The sequence below is a fragment of the Anomalospiza imberbis genome, chromosome 15, assembly GCF_031753505.1.
Source record: "Anomalospiza imberbis isolate Cuckoo-Finch-1a 21T00152 chromosome 15, ASM3175350v1, whole genome shotgun sequence".
Lineage (NCBI taxonomy): Eukaryota > Metazoa > Chordata > Aves > Passeriformes > Viduidae > Anomalospiza > Anomalospiza imberbis.
The window spans coordinates 1,936,048-1,959,607 of record NC_089695.1 but is presented as its reverse complement, the minus strand read 5'-3'; the positions used below and the strand labels follow the sequence as shown (position 1 = coordinate 1,959,607).

Sequence of the window (23,560 nt, the reverse complement as noted above, 5' to 3'; positions counted from 1 at the left end):
CCAGGTTTTGGGATAAGGAGATGGAGACAGAGCCCAGCTGGACTGGAGTCCCAGCTGGTGCTCAGCACACCCTGGGCAGGGAAAGTGTTTGGATTTCTCAAGATCCAGTGTTGATTTCATCATTCCCAGAGCGAAATTCCATCCCCAGCTGAGTGCCTGCTCCACCCTCAATCCCTGCCCCTCTCTTGGGCTCTCTTTGGGACTCACTGCAGCACTGGGATTTGGGATTGATGCCATGGGGTTCAACTGGTTGTACCTGGGGTTCCCAGGACTGGTAACCCTGGCAGGATGGGCAAAGTTGGGCTCCTGTGCCCGCAACTCTGCCATGCCACTGTCCCTCAGTCCTGCCTGAGGAGTCTCCTGCCTTGGGGAAGCCTGTGAGGAGCAAAGGCATTTGAGACCACAGGTTCCTGGATTTTCAGGGCTCCAGTTCACCTCCAGCAGGAAATAAAATGGCTTTTTGGGTGAGATTAATATACAGCCTGAGCTGCAGGGTCTTGGGGCTCTCCAGTTGTTGTGGCCAATGTGAGAAAGAAAAGGCTGAGCACAGGAGGGAAAGGATCCTTTTGGCCCCATGAGATTTAGCAGCATCCCAAGGCCCCCCAGCTCCAGATGAGGCAGCATTCCTGCCCGTAGTCCCTGCCCTGCCCTCTGGAATAAATTGGAAATAATTGTCCATAAATTGCATAATGTCCACAAATGTCCATAAATGACAAATGTCTATAAATCACAAATACGAGGGATATATTGTTGGAGAACCAGGCAGTGCCCGTGGCTGGGACAGGACAGAGTGTCCAGCTCTGCAAACATGGCAGCAATGTTGGTATTGATGATTTTCCTGTCCAGGAGCAGCAGCTGGGCACGGAGGTCACCTGATGGCAGCACAGGAGGAAGAGGCATGGCTGGAAGCCCTGAGGGCTGACCTGGCTGTGCCCAGGGGGTTCCTGCCTGGGTGAAAACAGGATCTCCCTCCTCCTGATGCCACACCATGCCTGACCCTGCCTTGGGCTGGAAATCTGGCAAACATGGCCCTGGCTGGGCTGGTGTGCAGAGAATCCCAGAGTGGGTTGGGAGGGACCTCAGAGCCCCTCCAGTGCCACCCCTGCCATGGCAGGGACACCTCCCACTGTCCCAAGCTGCTCCAAGCCCTGTCCAGCCTGGCCTGGTACACTGCCAGGCATCCAGGGGCAGCCACAGCTGCTCTGGGCACCCTGTGCCAGGGCCTGCCCACCCTCCCAGGGAGGAATTCCCTCCCAAAATCCCATCTGGTGATAGAAAATGGCAGGGGAAAAACAAACAGGTGTCAGTTCAGCAGCCACATCGTGAGGGGGTCACAGAACCACCCAGGCTGGAAGAGACCTTCAAGGCCATCCAGTACAACTATCCACCCAGCACTGCCCTGGAACCCCAAAGCCATCACCCAGCACTGCCTCTGCAACCCCTAAACCCCAAAGCCATCACCCAGCACTGCCCCTGCAACCCCTAAACCCCAAAACCAGCACCCAGCAGCACATCCAGACATGTCCTGAACCCCTCCAGGGATGGGGATTCCCCACTCCTTGGGCACCCAATTCCAGTGCCTGGCCACCCTAAAAATGAACTTTTTTTCCTAATCTACTCTAAATCTCCCATTTCTGAGGCCATTTCCTCTGTCCTCCCACTGCAGGAGTGGCAGAAGGGACTGGTCCCACCCCATGCTCCTGTCCTGGATCCAAAAGTCAAACTGGCAAGGACGAGCATTGATAATGAATAATTCCACCAATTGATAATTAGTTCCACCAATTAGAGCCGCCCTAATGAGACAGGACCTGCAGAATACGTGGTGCAAACCAGGCCTTCATTTCCCAGCCCCATTTCTCTGTTTTCCTTTCCATAAAACCATTTTTGCTGCCCCTATTCCTGGAAAAAATGGAGGAGCCAAAGTGGCGGTAGAAAGGAATGATCAGGAGGATCATGGAGAGGGAAAGGCAGCCGTGAATGCACTTCATGTTTGCAGTAATTAAGGAACTGTCGAAATTCCTAAATCCCAATTTTGAAATCGTTTGGTTGATTTGACACGTCCAAGTCCCCGAGCTTTTAATTCAAATATAAAGCTTGATTGGCAAATTAAGAGAAGGCTATGAATGAAATTAATGAAAGATTAAAGACCAGCAGCTCACGCTGATATAAAAATTACCCCTCCAAAATAGGTTATGCAATCATTAGGATAAGTTGCCACTCTACTAATATTAATTCAGATCCAACATTTATTCATCAATGAGATTTACTGATTCCCAATGAAGTCCTAAAAATTCCCTACAAGTGTTGGATCTTTGCAGGCTCTGTTAATCACCTTTATTTTCAATTCCCTAATTTTTAAAATTACCATAAAGTGAGTTTTCCTTAATAAATTGCATCATTGAGCACTTGAATTTGCAGTTGTGCTGAGGGAAATGAGATCCGAGAGCCGTTAGGACATGGAATGGGAATTTGATTGACCAAAATTACCTGGACAATGCACTTGCACCCCTCCAACTCACTCCTGTTTCCATGTCAAGCTCTGCATCCCAGGAAAACCGAGGGAGGGATGATCTGAGGGAGTTTTCTTCACCAAGAGCAGCAGCCTGTGGAGTTTTGCAGTCAGAATTTGGGCATTGGTGTATCCCAGGTGGCAGGAGAAAGAGGGAATTATCATCCAGCTGGGATTGGGATGGAGTGTGTCCCATAAATTGGGCAGGATGAGGTGACCTCGGAGAGGAGGGGAAGGAAAACCTTGGTGCTCCTTCTCCCACACCTGCTCTGCCTGGGATTTGTTGCCAAAATCAACATTGTTCCCACTTCCCTCACTTAACGTGGATATTTTTCCATCCAGGCACCTGAACTGCACATCAGCAGCGCTCCCAGCTGAGAATATCCCAGGATTTTTAAGAGAAGTTTTTTTTCCTCTGTAATTGTGTTCAGCTTCATCATTACCTGGAGTCTGCTCCGCAGCACTTCTGTGAATACGCTGGATTTTTTTATGGACTCCGCGATTTATGGCTCAGCTTCTCTCTCTGTCTTGGCTGTGGCAGATGAGAACTGAATTCCTCTGTTTCTGATCACTTATTCCTGGTTTATAGTGCAATAAAAAATAAAAACAGCCTAGTAAAATACTGTAAATAGAGCGGGTGCAGCTGCATATCTGTGGTTTTCCTGCTTGGATCAATGCATGGACACATCCTGCATCCTCAGGTGTATGATGGAAGGAGCCCTCCTGCTCCTGCACTCAGGAAGAAAATTCCTTGAACCTCAGCTCCGTCTTCACAGAGTGGTTTGGCTGGGACATGCTGGTGATGCCAACCAGCCTGGCAGTGTCTGGGATAGTCCCTGTTCCTTCAGTGCTCCAGGCACCACGTGGCATGTGGAAGGGGATGAGTGGCCTTTCCTCCCGCTCTCCAAGGATCTACCCAACGCCAGGCCCCCCTCACTCCACCCCTGCTCTCCACCCACTCCCACTGAACCCAGAGTTCCCAAACTCGCCCCAGCCCCTCTCACTTTATCCAGTCTCAGGATCTCTGTGGCTCCCAGAGCAGCTCCCCTGATTTTCATCCTGCCCCCTGCATGGGAAGAAGCTCTGCTGCTCTGCTGGGCTCTCATCCCAGATGTGCCCCTGTAGGATCCTCCTGGAGAAGCTCCTGCTCCCGCAGGTGAAGCTGAAGAGCGTCACTCACACACCAAGGGGAGATCCATCACGGAGCTACAGGGAAGAGCCTGTTCCCATTTTGCGCTCTGAGCTCAGGTATTAAACACAGATTTGTCGGAATTCTCTTGTTTCAGGTGAGGCAAAGACACCTGGCAAGAACTTGGCGCTCTCCTCACCTTGAGCAAACGATTCCCAGCCCCAGGGGAGTGAGGAGGCTCTGGAAAGGTGCTAGGGAGCAGTTGATGTGAGTCACTGCCAGGATAAAGACATCCAAAATGGCCCGAGATTCCTGCCAGGATTGGGAGATGAATCAGGGCCATTGTGACCTCTCCATGTGTCTGGCAAGTTGTTCTCTTGTTGCCTCGTGAACAATCTGTTTTCCCCAGACCCAAAATAACAATGTTGAGGAATAAAGTGCTTTTTTCTGCTCCACTCTGGGTGAGTCACTGAAGGGAAAGGAGGAGGAGTTCTCCATGCAGACGTGGATCAGGAGCTGGGAATTCTGAGAGAGAACAATCTTGGTTGTGGGTGTCACCCCTGCATTACTGGGGTGACAGAGAGCCCCAGGTGGCCCAGCTGGCCCCTCTGCCAGCCCCTGGTGGTGTGCACCTCTTCCTCCCACATCATCTCCTGCTCTTGCTCCTGTCATCTCATCCCAAAAAGTGTCTGGCACGGAGCCCGTGGTAAACTCGCTGCTGCCAGCCCTGTGCCAAAGCTTTCCCTTCAAATCTCAAACAGGAGCAGGTTGGAGCCTTGACATTTTTTAGCAACTAAGCCAAAGTCGACGGCAAATTATATTTTTACCCTTTTTCTCCCTGCCCTTTTCTTCCTTCGTGTCTATTTGCTTCTCTCTTCCTTTGCCTCTCAAAAAAACCAACAAAAATTCAAAATCCAGCATCACCAACTCAATAATTGCCCTTTCAATGTGTCCCTGTCCATGGTGACTCTGAGCAAAGGGGCTGGACCGTCTAAGATTTGCCCTTGGAGACTCTTTAAAGCAAAGGGAGAGCGTTTCAGGGATAAATTACACATTGAAAGCCGTGTTTTTCTCCCTCATTTTCATAGGAATTTCATCGGCTCTCACTGACAGCTCAGCTCCTGCACGGCTGTTTGTTTGCAGTGGATGGATGCCAGCTGTAACTTAGATCCACTTAAATATTGCATGGAAAACCAGGATTGCTTCCCTTCTGTGGCCACCCCAGAAGAGCCAGGGGCAGGGTGACTCAGAGATGAGATTCCACTCTCCGACTGCCGGTGCCGGCAGGAGCCCCTTGGGCAGCACGGAGCTCACATTCCAGGGAAGGTTTAGATCCCTTTTTGGTTTTGACTTATTCATGACAAGTACCAAAAATAATCTGAAGCAACCTGAAAGGTGAAGGTGTCTGTTTAAAGAAGGGCTCGAGCCCCTTCCAGGGCCTAAAGGGGCTCCAGGAAAGCTGAAGAGGGACTGGGAACAAGGCACGGAGGCACAGGGAATGGCTTTAAGCTGACAGTGGGTAGATTTAGATGGGATATTGGGAAAGAATTCCTCCCTGGCACAGGGTGCCCAGAGAAGCTGTGGCTGCCCCTGGATCCCTGGCAGTGTCCAAAGCCATGCTGGAGCACCCTGGGATGGTGGAAGGTGTCCCTGCCATGGCAGGGGGTGGCACTGAATGAGTTTATGGTTTTTTCCAACCCAAGCCATTCCACAAATCCATGGTGTGACAGCAGCAGACACAGAAGGAAAGGGGGAGAAAAGGAAGACCCAGAGCCAACCAACCCCGAGAGCTCCAGAAGTACCCCTGTGCTGCTGTCTCTGCATTTCCCTGGGTGGGTGGCACCTTGGTGGCCCCAGCTGCTGTCCCTGGTGGGCCCAGCCCAGCAGCTGAGGGTGCTTGGGGACTGGTCTTGTGCCCAGTCCCACTGTTCTGTTGTCCCCTGCAGTGTCAGTGCTGTCCCATGGCGAAACCCCAAAGCCTCTCCAGATCCCCTGTGCACACTCTTCCCCTCCAAAGCCACCCTGGGTTGTCACCCCGAGCCCTCCTTCCCCATCCCAGTGAGCACGGGGATGAATTCTGCCCTTCCAGCCCTCCTGGGGCAGGGCTGTTCCTCTGCTCCCATCAGGACACCACAGAGTGGGTTTGGCAGGGATGGGGCACAAGGGACACCAGCAGCAGGTGCCTCGTGCCACCCTCCAGCACAGCCCTGAGCCAGCAGAGCAGCCACAGCCAGGCCCAGGAATGCTCCTGATTAATCCCGGGATTTATGGCACCCATAAAGTCCATTCTAGTGACATATTAATATCCAAATTAATACTCAGCGACAGACATTTTAATGTAACTAATTCTAGCCAGGATGCTCTCTTTGGAGGGATATAAATGGCCTTACGTGGTAATATTTATCCCTGAGGCCACAGCACTCTGCAGCAATTCCCCCCATCCATCCCTCCCTCTATCCATCCTTCCCTCCCTCCATCCATCCCTCCCTCCATCCATCCCTCCATCCATCCATCATCCATCCATCCATCCATCCATCCATCCATCCATCCATCCATCCATCCACGTCCATCCATCATCCATCCATCCATCCATCCATCATCCATCCATCCATCCATCCTTCCATCCATCCATCCATCCATCCATCCATCATCCATCCATCCATCCATCCATCCATCCATCCATCCATCCATCCATCCACGTCCATCCATCATCCATCCATCCATCCATCCATCCATCCATCCATCCTTCCCTCCATCCATCCATCCATCCATCCATCCATCCATCATCCATCCATCCATCCATCCATCCATCCATCCATCCATCCATCCCCCATCCATCCATCCATCCATCCATCCATCCATCATCCATCCATCCATCCATCCATCCATCCATCATCCATCCATCCATCCATCCATCCATCCATCCATCATCCATCCATCCATCCCTGATATCCTGGGAAGGTGCACAGCTTCCCCATGGGATTTTTTCTTGGGGTGCACAGTGAGGAAAGGGGATCCCCAGAAAAAGAAGCAGCATCCTGCCCTGTGGGATGGGATGGGATGGGATGGGATGGGATGGGATGGGATGGGATGGGATGAATGGGTGGCTCCAGCCCCACACCCCATCCTATGCAGATCAAACTCCAGTCTCTCTCCTGGTGCCAGGCAGGGATGGGAACAGGATTTTGTCTGGAAGCCCCCACCCTTGCAGGGCCTTCCCACACTGCTGCAGGGATGGGGCCATGGTGCTGCTTCCAGCTCTGGAGCAGGGTTGCTACGGAAACAGATCCTGTTGAGTTTCTTCCCATCTCCAAAGCCAGCCCGTGGCATCAGAGCTCCCATCCACAATGTCCAGGAGGAGATTCCTCCAAACCCAGCAGATTCACTCCCCCCACTCCCCCCACTCCCCCCACTCACCCCACAAGCACAGCAGAGCCCCCCCAGGCCCTGAGTGCGAGCCCAGCTGGCCTCACGCTCTCAGCTTTCCAAGGCTTCCCAGAAATCCCCACAGGATACCCTGGTGGGATTTCTCATCCCACCTCCACTCCTTGCCTCCAACCCCCCCTTGGCAGCATCCTGCTGCTCCTTTCCCTGCCCCGTGATCCAACAGCAGGTGCTTGGGCAGTGGAGATCCCTCTGGAAAGAGGGAGAGGGTCTGGGAATGTGAAGGGAGGGCAGGTGGGATGTGGAGGGGGGAAGGGAGGTGCACTCAGCAAGGTGTCTCCAGGCAGAGCAACCCCTGCCTCCCTCTTCCCTGCATCCAAAGGCTGCCTCTCCATTATTCATCCCCCTTCAGGGGAACTATCTCATCCTAATAAAAATGTCACAAGGAATCCACAAATACATCCATACCCCGCACCAGGAGTTCCACAGAGCACGGGGAGCTCTGCTGCTCTCTGCACTCCTGGGCCGCCACCTCGGCTCCCCCAAGCTGGGGCACAGATTCTCTGACATTCCAGACATGGAAGGGTGCCCACAGGGAGCTGAGGGAGATGGCTGAGCCTGGATATCTCAGCTCCCTGCATCCAAAATTCCTGTTTGGCTCTGCTGCATCCCAAAGGCTTTGCTGCCTTTTTCCATCACTTGTGTTCCTGTTCAAAGCCTAGGATGAACCTCCCAAACAGCCCAAATCCTGCTCTGCAAACACAGCAGTGATGCACAGACCTGTCCCCATCATCAGTGGCAGCACTGGCACATCCAAAATTCACTTCAGGGTTGCCCTGAGTAGCTGTGGCTGCCCCTGGATCCCTGGCAGCATCCAAGGCCAGGTTGGACAGGGCTTGGAGCTGTCTGGGACAGTGGAAGGTACACGAAAGCAGATTTCAAATGATGAAGCAGAATCCTTTAACACCTTCCAGGGCCTAAAGGGGCTCCAGGAGAGCTGGAGAGGAACCTGGGACAAAGGATGGAGGGACAGGACAAGGGGAATGGCTCCCACTGCCAGAGGGCAGGGCTGGATGGGATATTGGGAATTAGGAATTGTTCCCTGGGAGGGTGGGCAGGCCCTGGCACAGGGTGCCCAGAGCAGCTGGGGCTGCCCCTGGATCCCTGGCAGTGCCCAAGGCCAGGTTGGACACTGGGGCTGGGAGCAGCCTGGGATGTTGGAAGGTGTCCTTGCCTCTCCATGACCTCCCATTCCAGCAGCTCTGGGTAGAAGGAAGCCTCAGGTGGCATTTGGGACCAAGCCTGGGTGGAATGCGGCACAGGATCCCTGGGGATCCCTAAGCAGCCTCTGTTCCCATCTAGGAGCCACCAGATTCTGGCAAAAATCAGCTTTTGGGAGTGGAGGAGTGCAGGGAACAGCCAGACCCTGCCTGGTGCAGGTTGTTTGCACTGGAGCACAGATCATGGCAAAATCCAGGGAAAAAGCCTTTGCCAAGCAAAGTTTTCAGTCCATGTGAGTCCATCCTGCTAAATCAATATTGGAATTGCTGCTCTCCATCTGGGATGGCCAGGGAAAAGCAGTGGTAAGGCTGATTTGCCTCTAATCTTTTTTTTCCCAACAAATATTCCCTCATATGGGGGAGTTGACCAAATTCCTGCCAAAAGCCAACATTCCCTTTGCCAGGCCAACCCTTTTCCCCTGTGGAATATTTGCCTGTACTTCCAGGCCCTTCCAAAGCACAAGGCTTTGTTTTATCACTGCCATCACCAAATTTCAATGTGTCTTTGCCAAAGAGTGCTCCTGGACCAAATTGTCTATGATTTTCCTACTTTTCCAGTCTGTTTTCCTGGACAGAAAATTTGCTTGCTCTGAGCACTGAAAGGCCACTGGAAGGGCTCTGGGCCAAGGCCTGGTCCCAGCTGATATTTTGTGCCTGGAGTGTCTCTCCTTTCAGCATAAACAACATAAAAACCCCTGGGAATGGGAATACTCCGGGATTTGGTGGACTGGAGAATGATCTAGCGTGCGAGCGACAGCCCAGCCACGGGAATATTCTTTGGGAGATCTTGTCCTGCTTACAGGAGGATTCATTTGCTTTATCTTGGTGATTTTTGGACAATCCAGCCAATTGCAGTAAGCTGGGATAATTGCTGTGTGTGGCTCTTCCCAGATCCCATTAGCAGCAGGAATTTTGGCAATTCCTAAAAGCAAACAAGGTGGCGATGTCCAGTTCTGCTGGGTCTGCAGCTGTTGGGGGCTGTAGGGGACATTGAGACCCTCCCTGCACAATGTGGGGCTGCTTCTCCCTCGTGACCATCACAGCCACTCCAAAAAACCCTTTGGAGCAATCCCACTCCCACTAAAATCCACCTGGGCCTTTGTTGGTGATTGGTGATCACAAACCACCTTCCCAATGTGGAATTTTTGTGCTGCCTTTTAGTTCAAAGCTTTCTGCTCACAGCTTTCAGGTCCAGAAAGGCCAGGAGCGATGATTTTCAGAAGTTGTAATGATTAACAGAAGTTTTAATGAATCATGATGGATTTATTATTTATCTTTTGGACCGACAGATCCCCAGGGTTGTTTATTCCAATGTCTTGGAGCTCATTCAAATTATTTTATTGCTGTACTTACAGTTTTGTATAAAATATTTGCTACACTTCTCCATGGACTAAATCAGGGGAGGTGAAACCCTGAATTTTTGGGAATATGAGGTCTCATTCCATCCCCCTCAGGATGCCATTCCAGCCTTGCTGCTCCTCGGGTGATGCTGTGCCCTCTCCATGGAGCTGCCACTTGTCCTCATTCCCAGGGGCTTTGGGAAGCACAATCCCACTCCCAGTGAATGGGAAATGGCGTTTTTTGGGAGTGCTGTGGTCAGCAGCAGGGCGCAGCATCCCGAGGATGCCGGCTCAGTTCTGGGGGCTGATTTGCAGCCCGGGCAGAGGCAGCTTCCGAGTGCCTCGTGTCAGCATTTGGCAAAAATAGCAGCAGAGCCGCTCTGGCTGCGCAGCCCGGCTGGAGCCCGCTCCTCCCGACAGGAGCCAGGGAACGGCGTGGCTTGGCTGAGCCAGGAATTTTGCTGCTATTTTTCATGCTGAGACTGCAGCTGAAAAAGCCACCGAGGCAAGGAATTCCTGGTGTCGCCGGGGCAGGAGCAGGAGGGGAGGCACAGAGAGAGGGGGACGCACTGGTGGGAGCCCGGGCTGACACTCCAGCACCTCTGAGCCTTTGCTCGCACAGAAAAGGGGAAGGGAGAGCTCGGGAAAGCTCTGCAGGGGATGCCCCAGGTTTTGGCTTTTCTATGTTCCACATTCTGTGCTGCTTTAGTGTATAAGTCTGGGACTCATATTATGGGATGGTGAGCTCTCTCCATAGAGTAGGGAGACAAAACAATTCCTGCTCCATCTGGGGACCAAGGACAAATGATCCAAATTTCAGGCCCACGAGCACAAACAACGTGGGATGAAGAGAGGAAAACAAGCAGGATGGGACTGCATGGGCTGGAGCTGGAATTGGACAATGAACTCCAATGTGCAAATGGAGCAGAACTGATCAAAGTGAGAGCTCCCATGAGCGGTTGTGCATTTTGGGACCATTTTGGTTCATCTTGGGTGCAGCCCTGGCTGGGCTCTTGTGCTGTCAAGGTGGATCCATTGAGGCCTCCTAAGAAATCCCTACTTTATTCTTTAACTCTGTCCAATCTCTGTTTTAGCTCAGCCTTCACAAGGCGTCACAGGCTCCCCAGGGTACCCCAGGGCTCCAGGGATGGGAGCAGCCCTGGGATGCGGGGCTGGGAGCATCACTGCAAGGAGCAGGGGATTGCAGCCTTGGGGCAGGGCTGGGAGGAGAGGCCATCAGTCCCTGGAAAACCTGGAGCCAGAGCCTCCAGCTGGGACAAAGAAGATTGTGAATCTTCCATTATGAACAATCCTGTGATGGTTTGAATAAATTAGGGATGTTTTTCTGACTGTAAACTCGGTTTGTGGTGAGCCAGCAAGGAGAGCCACCATTCCTTCTAGGAATGAAGAAGACACATTCAGGTGTGCTGAGCAAACATCCAGGGCACTTCCAGGGTTCCCATGGACACAGCAGGAGTCAAACCAGGCTGAGTGCTCCAGAAAAATGAACAGCAGAGAAATAAAAATATTTGTAAATGCCTGAACTGATTTTGTATTGACAGAATCGTGGAATGGTTTGGGTTGGAAAGAACCTTAAATCCCCCCACCTCTTGGAGGGACACCTTCCACCATCCCAGGCTGCTTCAAGCCCCAGTGTCCAGCCTGGCCTTGGGCACTGCCAGGGATCCAGGGGCAGCCCCAGCTGCTCTGGGCACCCTGTGCCAGGGCCTGCCCACCCTCCCAGGGAACAATTCCTAATTCCCAATATCCCATCCATCCCTGCCCTCTGGCAGTGGAAACCATTCCCCTTGTCCTGTTGCTCATCCCTTGTTCCCAGTCCCTCTCCAGCTCACCTGGAGCCCCTTTAGACCCTGGAAGGGTCTCTGAGCTCTCCCTGGAGCTCTGTCTTGCTTTGAACAGACAGGTGGGTGCTAAGGAAGGCAGGAACCTCCCCTGAAATGGAAAATGTAAACCCCCTCCCTCTGACCTGTTCCAATTTTGAAATTAAGGGGCTCTCAGGCAAAGATATGGGAGCAGGAATAACAGTTCTTTACTAGGGAAACTAAAAATACAAATGCAATAGTACAAACAAAAACAAACACTGCCAGAGTCAGAGCAGGCCCTGGCAGCCTGTGGGTCAGGCTGGTGGCAGCAGTCCCATCCCATGGTGGCTCAGCCCTCCTGCAGTGCCAGCTGTGCTTCTGCTGGAGCAGGGGTCCTGGACAAGGGTGGAGTTTTCCTCTGAAGCTCCAGGGCTGCTGGAGATGGGCCTGGGCTTCCTCTGGGAATGCAGTGGGGAAGAAAGCTGCTCCTCTGGGAATGCAGTGGTCAAAGGCTGCTGTGGTGTTCCCAAGGTCAGATTGTATCCAGGTAGGAATGCTTGGCTCCTCCCCTGGGCGGAGCATCTCCCCATGGATGATGGAATTTTCTCAGCCATGCAGGGACACTCACTGGCCATGAACAGAAGAGATCTCCTGGAGGGAGGATTGGCTGTGGGAGAGATAAAGAAAACTGCCCATGAACAGAGGATATCTGCCCCAGCTCTGACAGATGGTGATGGAATACACACCCCAGCCACATCTTTCAACCTCAGACAAGTCCCTTTCTCCTGCTGCTGAGAGAAAAACGCCTTTGAGGGACGGGATCCAAAGGCCCAGCACCTCAGCTCATCCTTGGGATGATCTGAACCAGCTTTCCGCTTCCCAGCCTGGCTCAACTCTTCCTCCCCAGAGAAGCAAACAAAGAGGGGGAAAGGGCAGATTGAAGCCTTGGCACTGCCCATCCTGACTCTGAGACACCTGACAGATGCTTCTCAATCCCTCAGAGCTTTCCCAGCCATCCTGGAGAGCCTGGGAGCTCCCAGCATCCAGCGGTGATGGAAGGGAAGGGAAGGGAAGGGAAGGGAAGGGAAGGGAAGGGAAGGGAAGGGAAGGGAAGGGAAGGGAAGGGAAGGGAAGGGAAGGGAAGGGAAGGGAAGGGAAGGGAAGGGAAGGGAAGGGAAGGGAAGGGAAGGGAAGGGAAGGGAAGGGAAGGGAAGGGAAGGGAAGGGAAGGGAAGGGAAGGGAAGGGAAGGGAAGGGAAGGGAAGGGAAGGGAAGGGAAGGGAAGGGAAGGACAAGTTTTCACTGAGTTTATCCAGGACTGGGAAGCCTTGTTGAGGTTTAAATAATAAAACCTTGTTGAGGTTTAAATAATAACAATTCTGTATGCATTTGACTATTTCTGCCCTGCGTGAAAGCCGATCTCATTTATCAATTAGCATTTATAACGTCCTTATCACCATGGAATCAAAACACTCTAAATGGATTAAGGAATAAGCAGGATGCCTGGGAGAGTCAGGAATTCATCTCCTTGGGATTCGGGGTGATCTCATCAGGGGGACAGGGACAGGCACAAATTTTAGATCCTGTACAGAATTTGAGCATGGAGTCAATGGAAATAATTAGAGTAATTAGTCCAGAATTAAGAGGGCAAATTTTTATTCTGGACCTGAATGTTCACAGGGGGAGCTCTTCTGGAAAACCTCATCCTCTGTTCCCTCTGCTTCTGGTTTATCCCAAATAATTTCCAGAGCTTCCCCTGCTATCAGCCCAGCCCTGTGGAGCCACTTGGATCCATGGAAAACACCCCTGGAGTGGTTCCAGGTGGGATGCTGCTGTTCCCAGCCACACTGGGGGATGGATGGCAGCACAAGGAGGGTCCTGCTGGCAGCAGGAGGAGCAGGAGGTGTCCCCAGGTGCTCAGCAAGGTCACCTTAAGGGGAATTATTGACTCCAAACCCAGCTGACCATGAGCTGCATCCCCATCCCAAAAGTGAGAAACAGCAATGGGCTCTGGGATAGCTGTGCCAGGATTAGTGGGGTCTGTTCTAACCCAGTGTGTGGGTCAAGAGTAGTTTAGGGTTGGAGCTGAAGAACATTTGGAAGCCAGGATGTTTTCCCATTCCAGAACCTCCCATGCCCTGGACTGATTCTGCCCCTATGCCCCTGTGCTCAGGTGAGCCCCCACCTGCAGAGCTGCCCCAGCCCTGGGCCCAGCACAGGGAGGAACTGGAGCTGCTGGAGCCAGCCCAGAGGAGGCTCCAGGATGAGCAGAGGATGGAGCAGCTCTGCTGGGAGGAAAGGCTGGCACAGCTGGGATTGTTCACCTGGAGAGAAGAAGCTTTGGGCTGAGCTCAGGGTGGCCTTGCAGGGCCTGAAGGAGCCACAGGAAACCTGGAGAGAAACAATTGATAAGAGGGAATGGCTTCCCACTGCCAGAGTAGCTTCAGATCAGATATTGGGCAGGAATTGTTCCCTGGGAGGGTGGTCAGGCCCTGGCACAGCGTGCCCAGAGCAGCTGTGGCTGCCCCTGGATCCATGGCAGTGTCCAAGGCCAGGTTGGACACTGGGACTTGGAGCACCTGGGACAGTGGAAGGTGTCCCTGCCATGGCAGGGGGTGGAACAAGATCAGTTTAAGCTCTCTTCCACCCCAAACCATTCCACAATTCCATGATTCTCCCCTGTCAGCTCTCCAGGGAGCTTCTGGTATGTCCCAGCTCAGCAGGACCGTGGCACTGCCACACCCTGGTGGCACAGGACAGTCACCCCTCACTCTCTGGCCAAGGGCAGGAAGGCTCAGAGGGCTCCTGCAGCCGAGGGAGGTTGTCCCAGCCTGAAGCCCAGCCCGGCATCCCCTGCTGCTGGAAGGAGATTTTGGGGAGCAATCCAGGTTCTCCTCACCTGCAGCCCCTGGGCTGTGGCCAGCAGCAGCATGAGCACTGAATGAAGGATGGCATCTGTGCCACGGACAGGGCTGTGCTGGCTGCTCCTCCCTCCCTCATGCCAGAGCAGGAATTGCAATTTATTTTTGCATTGCTCAGGGTCAGGCAGAAACCAGGAATTGTACAGCTGCCCTGTGCCCTGGACAAGTGACCCTCTCCAGTGGGACACTCCTTTCCTGTGCCACCCGAGTGCCATACAATGTCACCTCCAACTGCCAGCAGAGAAAAAGCATAATGAGCCTCCATCCAGCCATTATTATGCTGGGGATGTGCTAAAATAAGAATATTCATGAGAAAGCATTTGTTTATCCAAGTAGCCTTGAGCATTCAGCGGTTGAAGGGCTGGACTGGCAGTGGCCAGGAGTCAATATTTGTCCAACACTAACAGAGCAGGAATGGATGCTTTGGACATCCAGTGCTCCTGCTCTGCTTCCAGAGCAGTCCGTGTGCTTCCCTGCTCTGGTGCCAGAAGCCCTCCAAGTGTTGTGAAATGTGGAATGTCACGGCAAGGACGGAGCGCGGTGTTTACACCGAGCATTTTCATGCTAAATCAGCGCGGGGCTGCAGGTGCCAGCTGAAAACCACCCCGGCCCCGGGGGTGCTGCAGAGCTGCTGGATGAAATCGGCTCTTCCAGCCCTGGATGGGTCCCACCTGCTGGGCCAAGCCCTGCGGCCACAGAAGAGCAGTCCAGCAGCTCCTCCTCCAGCCCGTCTGTGGCACCATCCTTGATGTCTCCATCCCCTCCTCGGCACACTGGGCTTGGATTTTCTCCTCTTTACTGGCCTTTGCAGGGCTTGCAGAGCTCCCTGAGCACCGTGGCTTGGCCTTGGATGAGGGATGAACATTTTCTGCCGTCCCTACGTCCCCAGAGCCCGCTGTGCCTCGTGCCAGCCCCGCAGCAGGGCCAGGCTGCCCAGGAGCAGTTCTCCTTGCTGGGAAAGCAGCAGCGGGCAGGAGCCAGGGTACACGGCTGAGATGGGCACCCATCCCCACAGCAGAGCTGGCCTGAGGGGTGGCACAGAGCAGGTATGAGGCAAACAGCTGGGAAGGGGCTGGAGCAGCTGCTCCCCATCCCAGCCAGGTGGCAGGAGCAGGGCAGGGCACCGGGAAAGAGCCAGGAGTGCTGCACAGTCCGGAGCTGCTGCTGCTGGGAAGGCTCAGTCCTTGCATCCCCATTCCCCGGCATCCCATCCCCCGGCATCCGAAGCCCCTTCCTCCAGCCTCTGGACAGCTCCAGGATGCTGCTCCATCCCTCTCCAGGTTCCAATGGACCCCTGGACCTTCCCCAGGCACACAGGGCTCCACCCTTCTCCTCCTCGAGCCTCAACCTGCAGTTCACATCTCCTGGGATCTCTCTTTGTGTCCAAGCTGGATTTTGCTCTCTGGGAACTGTGCCTGGAAAGTATCTCTGGACAAGGGGCAGCAGGAGGGGGAGAAGCCTGAGGAGGCTTTTCTGAGCAGGAAAAGCCCAGAACTCCTTTGTGGCATTTTTTCAGCATACGATGGCAATCTGTGTGGAGTGAAAGCTGGGCCAGAACCCCTTCAGGCTCCCCTAATCCTCCTTTTTTCCCCTTTGTGAGTGCACAATCTTTGCTCCAACCTAGGGTTGACCTTCTCTGCCTTCCTTCTGCTCCTGCTGTCCACAGGGAGGCAGGAAATGGGATCCTGCTGTTAACAGCCCCCCCTGCCCCTGCAGCAGCTCCTGGGTGTTCAGCACCACACCCAAGGGTGCTGGAGGGGTGCAGGTGCTCCCAGGAGCCAGAGATGCTGGAAGGGAGCAGAGCTGGAGCCAGGATGGAGCAGGGGGAGAGGGGAACAACCCAGCAGGGAGCACCTGCAGAGAGACAGAGTCACACCCAGCCAGGGAAGGCTGGGATGGGGCTCACACCCCTCATTTTGGGAGACCTGCTGGCCATCCATGCAGCAAATGATCATTATTTACATTTATAATTATAATTAGCAGGATGAGCTGCTGGGCTGGGGTACAAAGCAGCAAAGAAGGGGGTGCCCCAAGTCCAAACCCTGGGGCAGCTCCTGCCTGGGGGATGCCCCACAGCACAGAATGCCCCAGCAGCACATCCTTCCCTTTATCCTGGATAAAAAGCATCAAATCCACAGGCTGGGGAAATTTTACCATGAAACCTGGTCCAGAATGTCTCTGCAGCAGTGGCCTGGCAAGCAACAAAGGCTGGGAAAAGGAAAACCAGCTCAGAACAGGTCCTGCCCTCCCACCGTGACCCACAACCACGGCTGCCCCTGGCACTGATCCTTGGGAGAGGGGGCCCAGCAAAGTTCCCCCTCTGAGGGCTCTGAGCAGCCCAGCACAGCTCTGTCAGAGGGATGCAGGAGCTCCCAGAGGCACCAGATGCACTGGGGATGTTTTGGCCTCCCCTCTGCCACTCCTGGTGGTTTTCAGGCCGTTTGTGAGCCCTCACTGCAGAGCCAGTGCTCAGCCAGCTCTGGCTGTGTGGCAAGCACATTTCTATCTCTCTCTCGATTTTTCATAAAGGTGCACAGAGAGAAAAAAAAGAGAAAACAGTTTCTATTTCTTCTACTTGTTTTTCTCATGTAGAATGTGTTTAGAGAATTGTTTACCTAGGGTAATTGCTTAATTGAATTCTAGTGAAGCTTGTTGAGCCTGATAACCAATCAGATCCACCTGTACCTAGACTCTCGACAGTCACAAGTTGAGTTAGTTAGAGATATAGTTAGAACAAGTAAGTTTATAGTTTGAATATCTTCCTTTATATAGTATATTAATGTATTTTAACATAATTATAATAAAGAAATCATTCAACCTTCTAAAATAAAATTAAACATCATCATTTCTTCCCATTAAGTTCACCTACATTTGCAACATGGCTGCTCCCCTGCGTGCTGGCAGGGCTGCCAGCTGGGGGCTGAGCCTGACGGGGGTGTGGCAGGGCCAGGCTGGCTGTGCTGGTAGCTGCCCCCAGCTCCTGGAGCTCCCCTCCCTCAGCAGCCTGGGCTGGAGGCTCCCATCCTCTCTGATGCGCCCCAGAGATCTCAGCAGGCTCCATCCATCCATCCCTGCAGTGCTGCTTCCCCTGGGACCCCCGTGACAAAGGGGGTCCCGAAGGCACAGTGGGGTTTGGAACAGGAAAATGGAGCAGAGCTCAGGAAAAATAAAATTTAATCAAGCAAACAACACTCTGTGCCCCCAGAGCCAGAGCTCAGCTCTGTGCTTGGCATGGGGTGGATGGGGTGGATGGGGTGGATGGGATGGGATGGGATGGGATGGGATGGGATGGGATGGGATGGGATGGGATGGGATGGGATGGGATGGGATGGGATGGGAGTAGGGAATGAGGCTGCTCTGCAGGCAGGAGAGTTGTAGCCAGCACAAATATCCTCACCAGCCCCAGAGAACACCAAGAGGGTGGCACGAGCTGATATCAGAATAATGGAATCACAGTTTGGGTTGGAAGGGACCCAAAGCCCATCCCATCCCACCCTGCCATGGCAGGGACACCTCCCACTGTCCCAGGCTGCTCCAAGCCCCAGTGTCCAGCCTGGCCTTGGGCACTGCCAGGGATCCAGGGGCAGCCAGAACTGCTCTGGGCAGCACTGAAATGAGAGCTCCATTGTCCCCTCTGGAAACACCAGGGACAATCCTTGGATCCAGCACCCACAGGTTTGGAGCCAATTCCATACATTTCCCACTTATGGAAAGCAAAACCCTCCTCCTGAGGAGATGCTCAGCCTGTGTGGATCCTCCTGGCTCTCCCTCAGAGCAGCCCGAGGGGAAAACGCCCTGAACTCCATGGAAACTGCATTTACTTGGGAAAAACCTGGACTGCACCTCAGGGCTCAGCCCATTTAATGCTCGGGAAGATCCATCCTTTGCAGGTCAGGAATTTCCATGCTCGAGTTTCACTCCATGCTGTCTCCTGCTTCTCCAGCCTGGATTTGGTGTTGGAGAAGGTCCCTGGCCCCAGCTGAAGGATAATAATTGAATAACATGCAACATTACACTCTCAGGTTTCATTCATTTTCACACTCGCAGCATCTGTAAAATCTAAAATGAGGTCTCATCTCCAGGCTGTCATCCTGCCCAGCAACAACAAATTCCAGCGAAAAGGGAGGACATGGCACATCCAAACCTGTGAATTACCTCAAACAATCTCATTCAGGATTTGATTCACATTTCAGGGCACAGCTCCCACAGTAAATTAATAAGTTATAAGCTTGTAATATTTTCAATGGCTTGATATGGCAGCATTTTTCATTTCAATTAGGGGGAAGAGCACAATTGGATTCCTGAGCCTTGGCTGGGAAGGAAACATGTTATTCCCTCAGGGCGAGGCCCTCAGCAGCATCCAGGAGCTTCCACATCCCTACAGTCTTCTAGGTGTGCCCTTACCTGGTTGCCAGTGGGAGCTGCAGGAAGGGACTTATTAAAATACCTCCAAACAATCCCAGCAGCGAGGGGGAATCACACCTGGCACTGCAATGTTGCTCCTCCTCTCCTCTCCTGATTTCCTGAAATTCCTCCCTGCAGGACCATCCCAGGCCTGAGCCAGGTGCAGGAGCTGCCCTGAGAGCTCTCCCTGGGCATCTCCTCTCTGCTTGGAGCCCCAGAAGTGTGGAAGAGGCTGCTCTGGGATAATTTTTGGCCAAAATCCAGATGGAGAAAACACTGAGATTATTTTGAGTTTAAAAGTTGCTTTTCTCAGCCCTGACAGGAGGATTTATCCTGATCCTTCATTTGGTTCTCACATCCCTCTGTGGCTGAACCCCAGCTGGATTTGGGGAGCAGCAGGGACAGTGATGGCCTTTCCTTGTTTTGTTCCCCTTTTATTTGGTCTATATGAGGTCCTTGGACTTGTCAGAAACCCTGTGGAATATTAGGACCACGGGAAGGAACCAGCCATGAGTGCAAAATAAAGAGCAGCTCAGCTTTGCAATGATTTAGGCCATAAATGGTGCAATGAGGAAGCTTTTGGAATTTGCAAATCAGAAAAAAAGCCCACAATTATCAAAAATCCCTTCTCTGGTCCAAGAAGTTCAGTGCCTGGCAGTTGGGGTTCACGAATTTAACATGACATAAAGCCAAGCTTTAGGTTTAAAACACTGGGCTAAGCCAGGCTCAAGGCTTAGGCTGTGACATTTTGCAGAGGACAAGTCCTGGCCTTGCACAGAGGTGCTGGGAGAGCAGCAAACAAATCCACAGAGCACAGGAATGAGGGAATTCCTGCTTAAAGAGGAAAAAATCCACAAAAAATCCAACCTGTGGGCTCGGGGGCCTCTGCCACCCCATCCATGAATTTGATTCAAGCAGGCAAACCAACAAACACCTTGGTTTTGGGTGTGCCGATCACAAAATTCCCTATAACATCACATTTTCATGTGCCTGGAGCTCCTGGATCAGAGATTCTGGATTCTTGCACAGCAATTTTGGGTGTGGAAGGGTCTCAGGCACCGGGACAGGGAGAGCTACAGGGTCAGAACAGACCCTGAGACTGCTCCCCCAATTTGAGTTATTCCCACCAGGAATCAGGCACCAACCTGCCCCTGTTTCCCATGTTTACCCACAGAGATCCACTCAAAACCAGATTAGGGAGTCAAAATTGGGGCATTTTCCTGGCAAATTTGATTAAAGCAGGGAAATCAACAAAATTCGTGGTCTTGGACATGCCAATTGCAAAACTCCATAAAAAATGTATATTTTCATGTGCCCAGAGCTCCTGGATTTGAGGGTCTGGATCCCTGCACGGCAGTTTTGGGTCAGCTAAAGTGGCTGAATGGTGTCTCAGGAAGAGAGACAAAATGGACCAGGTTCAACCCTGAGCCTGCTCCCCCCATTTTCAGTTATCTCAGCCTCCCTGGTTTCCATGTTTACCCACAGAGATCCACTCAAAAACAGATTAGGGAGTCAAAACTGGGGCATATCCCAGGCAAATTTGATTCAATCAGGCAAATCAACAAATTCAAACTGGTTTTTGGAGGAAAAAACGCCAGCCCCTGTTTGTGCCTGGGCCAGTGACCACGAGGAGCAGAGATGTGGCTACAAAAGGCCACTCCAAAGGCGCTGTTCCAGCATTTCCCGTTTTCCCCGTGCCTCAGGAATGCTCTGGCACGTTTTTCCAGGAGCAGCTCAGCGGTGCAGCTAAAGCTCCCTCCAAACATCAAAGAGCTCGAACAGTAAAACCCATCAAAATTTTCCTAATCAAACCCGCGCGTAATTGTCAGGCGCAGGCAGAGAACAGAAGTCGGGCAAGTTACGAACCCCCAGCTTCACTCAGACTTAGCAATTAAGCACCGGCTGCTGCTCCGAGGAGCTGCGAGGCTGGGGGGGGAGAGTCGCAGCTCGCCAGCACCAATTAGCAGCTAATGAACATCAGTAATCCCTCTGGAGAAGGGAGCTGGAGACAAAACCGGGACCAAAATACCACCCACGCTTTGAGCCGGCCTAAAGCCGCACCTCTGCCGGGGGATGCTCCGTGTCCCATCCGCGGGCTGGAAAAGGAGGAAGGCAGGGAATTCCAGCCAGCTGAGCAGGGAAGGGTGGCTTGGAAGTGCTGCTTTTCCCAGGTCAGTCAGCAGCACGGGGGAGGGAGGGAGGGAGCTTGGAATAATTTCAGCAGCGCTGCCATTCCATGTGAAATCAGAGCCTGAAAGGAAGTCAGTCAATTTAAACCCGCTCCTGAAGGGGAATAATTAAACACTCCAAAGATGTGGGAGAATTTTAAGCAGTCAGCAAGGATTTAAAGACAACATATCATTCCTAGCCGGAATAATAATAATAATAATAAAAGAGGGAATGTAGGCAGGCAGGGCAGACTGAAGGCAGCCTCAGTCAGCCAAAGCAGGCTCATCTTGGCTGCCTGGGAGAGGGAAATGTAAGTGAGTCTGGGAAGGGGTGGAGGGAAAGGAAAAGGGGAGAGAAAAAGGGGAGAGGAAAGGAAAGGAAAGGGGAAAGGGTTGAGGGAAGGGGAGAAGGGGAAGAGGCAAAGGGGAGGGAAAAAGAAAGGAAAGGGTTGAGTGAAGGGGAAAGGAAAAGGGGCAAGGAAAAGAAAGGAAAGGGAAAAGGGGAGAGGAAAAGGGGAAAGGAGAAGAGGGAAGGGAAGGGAAGGGAAGGGAAGGGAAGGGAAGGGAAGGGAAGGGAAGGGAAGGGAAGGGAAGGGAAGGGAAGGGAAGGGAAGGGAAGGGAAGGGAAGGGAAGGGATTCAGGGGAATTGGTGCCTGGTGCTGCAGGTGTGTCTGTGCAGGTCTTGGTGACACAGGAAGTCCCAGGATCTGTGCAGGACCATCTCCTGCCAGGACCTTCCACAGAGGAGGCAGGAAAAACTCAGCGGTGAAGCAGGGCAAGGAGGTTTCCAAGCCTAGGAAAGCACTGGAGACTGCTGAGTGCAGCAAACTACAAAGGGAATTTCAGATCCATCTGAGGCTCCCGAGGAGAAAAGCAACAAAAAAACCTCATTTCTGGCTTTTCCTGGATCGAGGGGAAGTCTCTGAGTACAGAGTGGAGGCGCCCCTAAAGTGCCCCACCATCCAAGATTTTTATTGTCACAGAATCCCAGACTGAGTTGGGGTGGAAAAAACCTTAAAGCTCATCTCATTCCACCCTGTGCCATGGCAGGGACACCTCCCACTGTCCCAGGCTGCTCCAAGCCCCAGTGTCCAGCCTGGCCAGGGATCCAGGGACAGCCACAGCTTCCCTGGGCACCCTGTGCCAGGGCCTGCCCACCCTCCCAGGGGGAATTTCATCCCAATATCCCATCCCTCTCTTTAATTATCCCTTCCAGAGAACGAATCACCCTGACCACATCATCAGGCACATCCCTGGGGCAGAGGAATTTTTGCAGGGAAAGATGAGCCAAAGGTTCCTTGCGGAAATGAGAGTAAAACTGTCACCATCTCCTGCATTCCAAAGGATTTCCTTGTGCAGTATGGATTAGAGGAAGGTGCCTCTGGGAGCATTACTCAGTGCAAGAGTTCAATCTCACAACTCCTGGGAAGGAGAGATCCAAGACTCCAAAGTTATCCAAAGCCTCATCTCAGCACCAGGCACCTGGAAAGAAGAACGCGCAGCAAACAAGATTTATGTGCACTGAGGAAATCAAAGCTCTGTGTAAGCTTTTTGGAAGGTAATTAATACATTTTGGCATTTGGGCACATCTGACACAGCAGAGAATGTGCTGGACTCCAGGAGAATGCAAAGGGCTGAGTGGAATGACCAGGAAAGAAACTCACCCTGCCCTGAGCTTCCCACCCCAACCAGGTGTTGACCTAAATAGAAATGAGGAAATGGCTTGAAATATCAAAGGTTTTGTGTTCAGGGAACTTCTGCTCTTTCCAAATCTCTCAAAGCACTGCAGAACTGTTAAAATTGGCAAATAAGTGAGAATTCTTGAGAAAGGCATGAAGGAAAGGAATTATGCAAATGTGCAGATGATGGAAACAATGATCTGGTGGGAGGATGGGAGAAAGGAGCCTGAACTCTCAAAAAGTCCATGACTTTCCCTTCAGAGGGGTAAAAGCAATCTCTAAGAAGATCACACACCCAAAAATAAACACATCAGACAGTTCTTGGTGATGGGGGAAGAACATTGAGTGAGAGCTAAAAACAACATCTCCAGGCATCCCCCATTTCTGAATGCCTTCAGAAAGAGCAGGGAAAGGGTAGGAAAAGCAGCATTTTGTGGACACTCTGCAAACCCCAGCAGCGTTCCCTGATTCTCCAAGAGCTTGGAAGTTTCCTGTCATGTTGCCACATCCTGACCCTGCTGATCTGGAGTCACATTCAAAGGTAGCCAGATCAAAGGCAGTGCTAGCCCCCGACAAAGCTGGGACACCACCAGTGGCAATTACTGGAATCACAGGGATCAAAAAGCTCAGCTCAGCTCCACCAAGAATGGACTTACTCAGCAGAGAGATAAAGAATTCCCTTTGCTCCTGCCTCGCCTCCCAGTGCAGGAATTTTTCATGGAAGGGGAATCACTGCAGGGCCATTCATCCCTCAGCAATTCCATCCCAGCCCTGCTGCTGCTTCTTTGGAGCTCCCTCCTAGCAGTTCCATGATTTGGAGCAGCCTGGCATGGTCACGACATGGAGAAAATGCAGTATGAGGTTCCTCAACAGCCTGGATCCCTCTGGAGTGCTTGGGAACACACAGCTGAGCTGAAATAGCA

The 23,560-nt window shown here is 52.5% G+C and overlaps 1 long non-coding RNA gene across 1 annotated transcript; it reads left to right on the top strand.

Annotated features, from left to right (window-relative positions):
• The first annotated feature begins 2,961 nt into the window (after positions 1-2,961).
• LOC137482802 (uncharacterized) lies at positions 2,962-4,093 on the top strand. Its single transcript, XR_011004216.1, has 2 exons — positions 2,962-3,090; positions 3,958-4,093. It is a non-coding gene; the product is annotated as an uncharacterized lncRNA (long non-coding RNA).
• Positions 4,094-23,560: the final 19,467 nt, after the last annotated feature.